Raw genomic sequence first — 8,241 nt, 5'->3', positions numbered from 1 at the left:
ATTTATAGTCCTTTGGGTATATACCCAGTAATGGGATGGCTGGGTCGAATGGAATTTCTAGTTCTAGATCCCTGAGGAATCGCCACACTGACTTCCACAAGGGTTGAACTAGTTTACAGTCCCACCAACAGTGTAAAAGTGTTCCTATTTCTCCACATCCTCTCCAGCACCTGTTGTTTCCTGACTTTTTAATGATTGCCATTCTAACTGGTGTGAGATGGTATCTCATTGTGGTTTTGATTTGCATTTCTCTGATGGCCAGTGATGGTGAGCATTTTTTCATGTGTTTTTTGGCTGCATAAATGTCTTCTTTTGAGAAGTGTCTGTTCATGTCCTTCGCCCACTTTTTGATGGGGTTGTTTGTTTTTTTCTTGTAAATTTGTTGGAGTTCATTGTAGATTCTGGATATTAGCCCTTTGTCAGATGAGTAGGTTGCGAAAATTTTCTCCCATTTTGTAGGTTGCCTGTTCACTCTGATGGTAGTTTCCTTTGCTGTGCAGAAGCTCTTTAGTTTAATTAGATCCCATTTGTCAATTTTGGCTTTTGTTGCCATTGCTTTTGGTGTTTTAGACATGAAGTCCTTGCCCATGCCTAAGTCCTGAATGGTAATGCCTAGGTTTTCTTCTAGGGTTTTTATGGTTTTAGGTCTAACATTTAAGTCTTTAATCCATCTTGAATTGATTTTTGTATAAGGTGTAAGGAAGGGATCCAGTTTCAGCTTTCTACATATGGCTAGCCAGTTTTCCCAGCACCATTTATTCCATCTGAGGAACGCAGTTCCTCACCAGCAACGGAACAAAGCTGGACGGAGAATGACTTTGACGAGCTGAGAGAAGAAGGCTTCAGACGATCAAATTACTCCGAGCTACGGGAGGATATTCAAACCAAAGGCAAAGAAGTTGAAAACTTTGAAAAAAATTTAGAAGAATGTATAACTAGAATAACCAATACAGAGAAGTGCTTAAAGGAGCTGATGGAGCTGAAAACCAAGGCTCGAGAACTACGTGAAGAATGCAGAAGCCTCAGGAGCCGATGCGATCAAATGGAAGAAAGGGTATCAGCCCTGGAAGATGAAATGAATGAAATGAAGCGAGAAGGGAAGTTTAGAGAAAAAAGAATAAAAAGAAACGAGCAAAGCCTCCAAGAAATGTGGGACTATGTGAAGAGACCAAATCTACGTCTGATTGGTGTACCTGAAAGTGACGGGGAGAATGGAAACAAGTTGGAAAACACTCTGCAGGATATTATCCAGGAGAACTTCCCCAATCTAGCAAGGCAGGCCAACATTCAGATTCAGGAAATACAGAGAACGCCACAAAGATACTCCTCGAGAAGAGCAACTCCAAGACACATAATTGTCAGATTCACCAAAGTTGAAATGAAGGAAAAAATGTTAAGGGCAGCCAGAGAGAAAGGTCGGGTTACCATCAAAGGGAAGCCCATCAGACTAACAGCGGATCTCTCGGCAGAAACCCTACAAGCCAGAAGAGAGTGGGGGCCAATATTCAACATTCTTAAAGAAAAGAATTTTCAACCCAGAATTTCATATCCTGCCAAACTAAGCTTCATAAGTGAAGGAGAAATAAAATACTTTACAGACAAGCAAATGCTGAGAGATTTTGTCACCACCAGGCCTGCCCTAAAAGAGCTCCTGAAGGAAGCGCTAAACATGGAAAGGCACAACCGGTATCCGCCACTTTTAAGACCAGAAATATTGCTGGGGTTGATGACATTGCCTGGGCCAGGGGTACTATGGCAGCTCATGGTATTTTGGGGTTTCATGAAAAAGGTACAGATAATAGTAGAGCCTAAGAGATTTTGGAAAGCTGAGCAACTTTCACAATGTAAATAAGAAGTTGAACCTAAGGAATATTTAGAATCTTCCTGGTGTAGAGGACAGTGGTTGCCCACAAGAGACTTAGGATCCAGGGACCAAGAAAAGGGGCTATTTTGAGAAGTCTTGCGGTGTCTAACAGATTTGGGGTTCAGATAATATTTTCAATCTAAGGGAAATTGGAGATGTAAAGGATAGTCAGGGTCTGAATCATCATTAGAATTTATGAGGCATATATGAAAAAGAGAATTACTGATTTCCATCAAACATTTGGGACATATTTGAGCTCCCATGTCCAAAGAATATGTGCTGTTTTTATGAGTCTTGGGAGTGTACAGCAGACCTAGGGCTTACAGAATCTGGGTGGAATGCCAGAGTTGTAACTCTCAGCAATTAGGAGACGAATAGGATTCATTTGAGACTCAGAACTCTGAAAATTATGTGTATATCTGTAGTCCTTATAATGGCTCTTATGGAGATAAATTTTGTGGTTTTCATTTATGTGATGCTTGTTATCTATGAAAGTATTTGGGTCTAGAGAAAGGTTGTTGCTGCATTTTTCCTATAACTTTTGCTGTGATTCTTGTTTGTCTCTGAGAGTTGGAGACACCTCTTTGAATCCCATAATTCTGTAATCACTGAGGTACCTCACATGTTGAATTATGAAAAATGCTAGAGAGAAACAAGTAAAATATGAGTAAGACTATAACGAAATCTGACTTTGACGCTGACATTACAACATAAATCTGTGCCAAAAAATATTTCTTTCAGTAAGTTATTGCCAGTATTATCTGATATTTCAAAAGGAAGACATGATCCTAAATTTTCTGCTCAAGTAGGTGTGACCTTGAGCTTGCTAAAACATAAAAAAATGAAATGTGTACATTTATCTCATATGTTTATACTCTTCAGATTCACAGATCTTCCTTTTAAGATGAGAACTCACTATATAGGAATTCATTGGAATAACGTGGCCAAAATAAAATGGTTGTTTTACATAGCTTGGCTACTACAGATCTATATTACTTGTTAATTTTGCCTCTAGTAATACTTACATTTTTTTCTTTCATGGAATATAGGCGCTATAATTTGTAAAATTTCTATGTTTGAAGATAATAATATTCTTGGGCTTGATATGTCAAAATTGCAAAACTTTCTGATGTTATATTTAATAGCAAGAATCAATTTCCATAGCTATTAAAAACTTGCTGGCACATGATTCTGGATATTTCTATATGATATTTATCACTATCTTAGCTTTGACAAGGATGCCCACTTTTACCACTTCTACTCAACATTGTACTGGAAGGCCTCACCAGAAAACTCAGGCAAGAGAAAGAAAAAACTGGGCATCCAAATTAGAAAAGAAATGGTCAAGCAATTGCTGTTTGCTGATGATATGACAGTATACCTACAAACCCTAAACACTCCTCCAAAAGACTCTTACATTTGATAAATGAATTCAGTAAAGTCTCAGGTTACAAAATCAATGTACACAAATCAGTAGCACTGCTATACACCAACAATGACCAAGCTGGGAATAAATCAAAAGCTCAATCACTTTTATAATAGCTGCAAGAAAATAAAATACCATTTGATCCAGCAATCCCACTACTGGGTAGCTACTCAAAGGAGATGTCATTATATCAAAAAGACACCTGCATGCATATGTTTATCATGGCACAACTCACAATTGCAAATATATGGAATCAATCTAAGTGCTCATTAACTCATTAACTGATGAGTAGATTAACAAATGTGATATACATACACCATGGAGTACTACTCAGACATAAAAAGGAATGAAATAATGTATTTTGCAGCAACTTGGATGGAACTGGAGGCCATTATTCTAAATGAAGTAACTAAGAAATATAAAACCAAACATCATACGTTTTCACTTGTAGGAGCTAAACCATGAGGATGCAAAGGCATAAGAATGATATAATGGATTTTGGAGACTCATGGGGACATTTGGGAGGGGGTGAGGGAGAAAAGACTACATACTGGGGACAGTGTAAACTGTTCGGGTGACAGATTCACTAAAATCTCAGAAATCACTACTAAAGAACTTATCCATGTAACCAAAAACGCCTATATACCCAAATCTATTGAAATAAAAATAAAAATTAATTAAAAGATACAATGCTTCTATTTTTGTATCCAAAAGAAATCCTTGCCTAACCCAAGGTCACAGAAATTTTTCTGCTCTGTTTTCATCAATAATTTTTTAGTTTTAGGATTTATTCAATAAATAATAATGTATTAATATTTATTATTTATATATTTATTATTATACTAATTTGTTATTTAGATCTAACTCAGTTATTTTTGTATACAATGCAAGAAATGCATACAATTAAAGTTTTTTGTTTTGTTTGTTTTGTTTTTGTTTTTTCAGAATCTTTATGTTCCTTTATTGGAGCAAGATTCCTGATCTAAACAGAGACCTGTGCAGAAATTACATACTATACATCTAGGGCTGACCTGTCCATTAATTCACCTCTGAAAAAGTGGCATTTAATTTCAGCTACTATATTTTACACCATTAAAAAGCTTATGCATTAGGGTGCTTCCCTGCACAATGGCATCGAGCAGACGGAGCTGAGTCCATTATCCCACCCAGATTCACATAGTCACATTTGAGAGCTTTACACCAGAGAGCAGGGACAGTTACTGCCAACAATCACAGACTTCTTACTCTGAGTGCCTATCTTCGTGGCCACATTTTATACAGCAAATGAAGACATGCCAGCAACTGTCCCATGTATAACTTGGCACTAGAGCACCAGGTCTGTTGGATGGTGGTGGCAGGCACTATTATTTTATATCTAGGTAAAAGGCCAATTTTATAAACTGCCACTTGGAGCTAAAAATCAAGGGTACAATATACTCAGAAAGCATTGAGCAATCTGGTATCCCAAATGACATGAATACTTTCAGAAACCAATGGCAAATTGTACCCACGTTTCCCAGCTATGGAGACATTAACACATTGATTCAAATCCCATTACTCAGTCCACATAGGCCTGAGGTCATCCTGCAAAGTGCATATCAAAAAATACAAAGTTAGGGTGACAAAGTTTGACAGTGATGTTATACAAGTCAAACTTGGAAGGTCATAGTAAGCATACCTATGCTGAAAGAAAAGCATTAAATTCTTGGTGTACACATTTAGTTTTATTGTAACAAAGTAACTTGTACACTTTTAACGTTTAAAACTGAGCATCATCTTTCCTTTCCAGCGAAACAAAAAGAAAATTTAAAAATAAACAGGAACAAAATTACAATAGAGAACGTCAATTCCAAATAAGATCCTACAGGTTCTGCTGATTCTCCCATTGAGTAGCAGGGCTCAAGTCATCATTAGGAGAGAATTTATTTTAAAAGTGTCATCTTAAACTGCAAAGATGTGTGTCAAATATCACAATTAAACATGCCAAAGGAGAAGCCATGCTGTCAAAATGCCCACTTAACCTACCCAAACATCTCAAACACACCCTTTGCTGACCTTCCATAACCCCGTTTTTTATAACTTTTTTTCTTTTTTTAAACAAGAGAAAGTAGACAGACACATGTTCGTAAATGCTAACCATCCATATTCACATAGAGACACAGTGCACTCTCTGAGCCCAATATACAGAGAAAGGAGGAAAAAAGCTAGAATTCTATGCACTGCTACACAGGGGCCTAGCACCCTCCAGCTTCCAGCAGAGCTAAGGGAGCAGGTTTTTCTTTTTTCCCACAGAGCTCGGTGGTGTTGATTCCATACAGTTTTTGTTCAGACAGGAAGGGATAAAAATGAATTTCAAACAGAAAGGGGTAGAGACTCTTTTCCCATTGGATTCTGCACAAGCTCTTTTCCCCCAAATAGGTTGAGAACCATAGTGTAAAGAAAAGATATCTCAAGAACAGGGCAGCTGAGAACAAGAGGGGGGGAAAAAAAAGACTGCAACTTGTTCCCAGGGACTGGAGAAAATTTAAAAAAAGGAAGCTTGAAATCCATCAGTGTTCTATTAATCATCTGCTCTTTCATCCTCCTCTCCATCCTCCCCTTCATCATCATCTTCATCTTCACTTTCATCCTCATCCCCTTCTTCATTAATATCTTCTAATCCTTCCTCCTCTTCATCATCATCATCATCTCCTCCTTCCCCTTCTTCATCATCCACATGGGGAACCAAGTAGTACTGTAATGGGTTTGGCCAAATATCGTCTTTGATGACGTCTAACTCATCAGCACCTGCATCAGAATGGTCAGTAAACCAGGTAAAGAAGCTCTCTGGTTCCTCATGCTGCCTCTTCCTGCTGGCTTTATTCTGCATTTGACTTGAATATTTCATCAAATCCTTTCCAGATTTCCATTTGATTTCAGTGGACTTTGAAGATGGATCATCATTCTCATACAGATGAAATTATTCAGAGAGAACTTTATTTTCAAAGTAAGGATTTTCATCAAAATAAAAATCTATTCTCTAACCTGATTTAATATTTTCAAATTCTGTCACTTCAACTCTGGTCAAATAATGCAGTGCCTCTTCATCCTCCTCCCCAAGCAGTGTAGACACTTGTGGATGGTTGAAAAATGTTGTTACCCCAAAATTTGGAATTTTGGCGATCAATTCTGACCCCTTCTGAAAAAATGGTTGGCAGATTTTCTTATATTTCTGCTCTACTTTCAAAATCTCCTCACTGGCTTGTTCATTAAGTCTGTCTATTTCATTTTGTACTTCATCAATGTGTTCAATGGCTTCTTGCTGTTCTTTTTCTTCCTTCTTTGGCAAGCCTGCAGAGGCCGATTTTCTCCTCCGGTCCCAGAGCAGGAGGTGGTCTTGATTTCTTCTTTTGAGGTGAGAGTGGAGATTGGCAATTGGAAACCATGCTGCTAGGGAAGTCCAAGAACCAGACTACAAGTCTCCTCGCTCGTCTGGAAGCAGGCAGAAGACTCTGTTTGTTTTGTTTTTGTTTTACATTTGGACATCCAATGGTACCAGCATCATTTCTTTTAAATACTTTTTTTTTCACTGAATTGATGTTGCACCTTGGTAAAAGATGGGTCTTCAAGAGACTGAGAAGATAAGCCACAGACTGAGAGAAAATATTTGCAAAACACACATCTGATGAAGGACTGATATCTAAAATACACAAAGAACTCTTAAAATTCAACAGTAATAAAATGAACAACCTAATTAAAAAATGGGCAAAAGACTTGAACGGACACCACACCAAAGAATATATAAATTTGGCAAATAAGCATATGAAAAGATGCTCAACATCGTAAGTCATTAAGGAGTTGCAAATTAAAACAACAATGAGATACCACTGTGCATGCATTAGAATGGCCAACATCCAAAACAATGACAATGTTAAATGCTGGTAAGAATGTGAAGCAATAGGAACTGTCTTTCATTGCTGTTGGGAATACAAAATGATACAGCCACTTTGAAAGATAGATTAACATTCTTACAAAACTAAATATTCTCTTAATCATATGATCCAGCAGTTATGCTCCTTTATGTTTACCCAAATGAATTGAAATATATGGCTACACAAAAATACCTGTACAAAGATGTTTATAGCAGCTTTATTCACTATTGCAAAAACTTGGAAGCACCCAAAATGTCCTTCAGTAGGTGAATGTATAAATAAATTGTGGTACATCTACATAATGCAACATTATTCAGTAATAAAAAGAACTGAGTTATCAAGCCATGAAAAACCATGGTGAAAACTTAAATGCATATTATTAAGTGAAAGAAAGACACCACTTTGGAAAGGCTATTTACCGTATGATTCCAACCACATGACATTCTAGAAAAGGCAAAATTATGGAAACAATAAAAAGATCAGTGGTTGCTAGGAAAAAGAGGAGAGGAAGAGATAAATAGGTAGAACATAGAGGAATTTTAGGGGGAATGAAACTATTCTATGTGATACTAAAATGTATGATATATGCCATTTTTATTTCTAAAAACCTGTAAAGTGTTAAAGTGTACCTCAATGCAAATTATGGATTTGGGGTTGTAATTATATGTCAGTATAGATTCATTGATTGTAACAAATGTAGCACTCTTGTGCAGGTTGTTGACAGCTGAGGAGGCTGTGCCTGTGTGGCGGCACAGTGTCTGTGGGAACTCTCTTGTGTTTTTTGAGACAGAATCTCACTCTGTTGCCCAGGGTGGAATGCAGTAGTGCAGTCTTCACTCATTGCAGCCTTGACCTCTTGGGCTCAGGTGATCCTCCCACCTCAGCCTCCCAGTAGCTAGTAATACATATGTGTGCCACCATGCTCCGCTATTTTTTTGTATTTTATGTAGAGACAGGGTTTTGCAATGTTGCCCAGGCTGGTCTTGACCTCCTGAGCTCAAGCGATCTGCCCATCTAGGCGTCTCAAAGTGCTGGGATTA

The 8,241-nt window shown here is 37.6% G+C and overlaps 1 pseudogene; it reads right to left on the bottom strand.

Moving 5' to 3' along the window:
- Nucleotides 1-5,850: 5,850 nt before the first annotated feature.
- LOC100440203 (protein SET-like) lies at nucleotides 5,851-6,715 on the bottom strand (annotated as a pseudogene).
- Between the last annotated feature and the right edge of the window lie 1,526 nt (nucleotides 6,716-8,241).

Source organism: Pongo abelii, chromosome X, assembly GCF_028885655.2.
Source record: "Pongo abelii isolate AG06213 chromosome X, NHGRI_mPonAbe1-v2.0_pri, whole genome shotgun sequence".
In the NCBI taxonomy this organism is placed as follows: domain Eukaryota; kingdom Metazoa; phylum Chordata; class Mammalia; order Primates; family Hominidae; genus Pongo; species Pongo abelii.
This window is presented reverse-complemented; position numbering and strand designations above follow the sequence as displayed.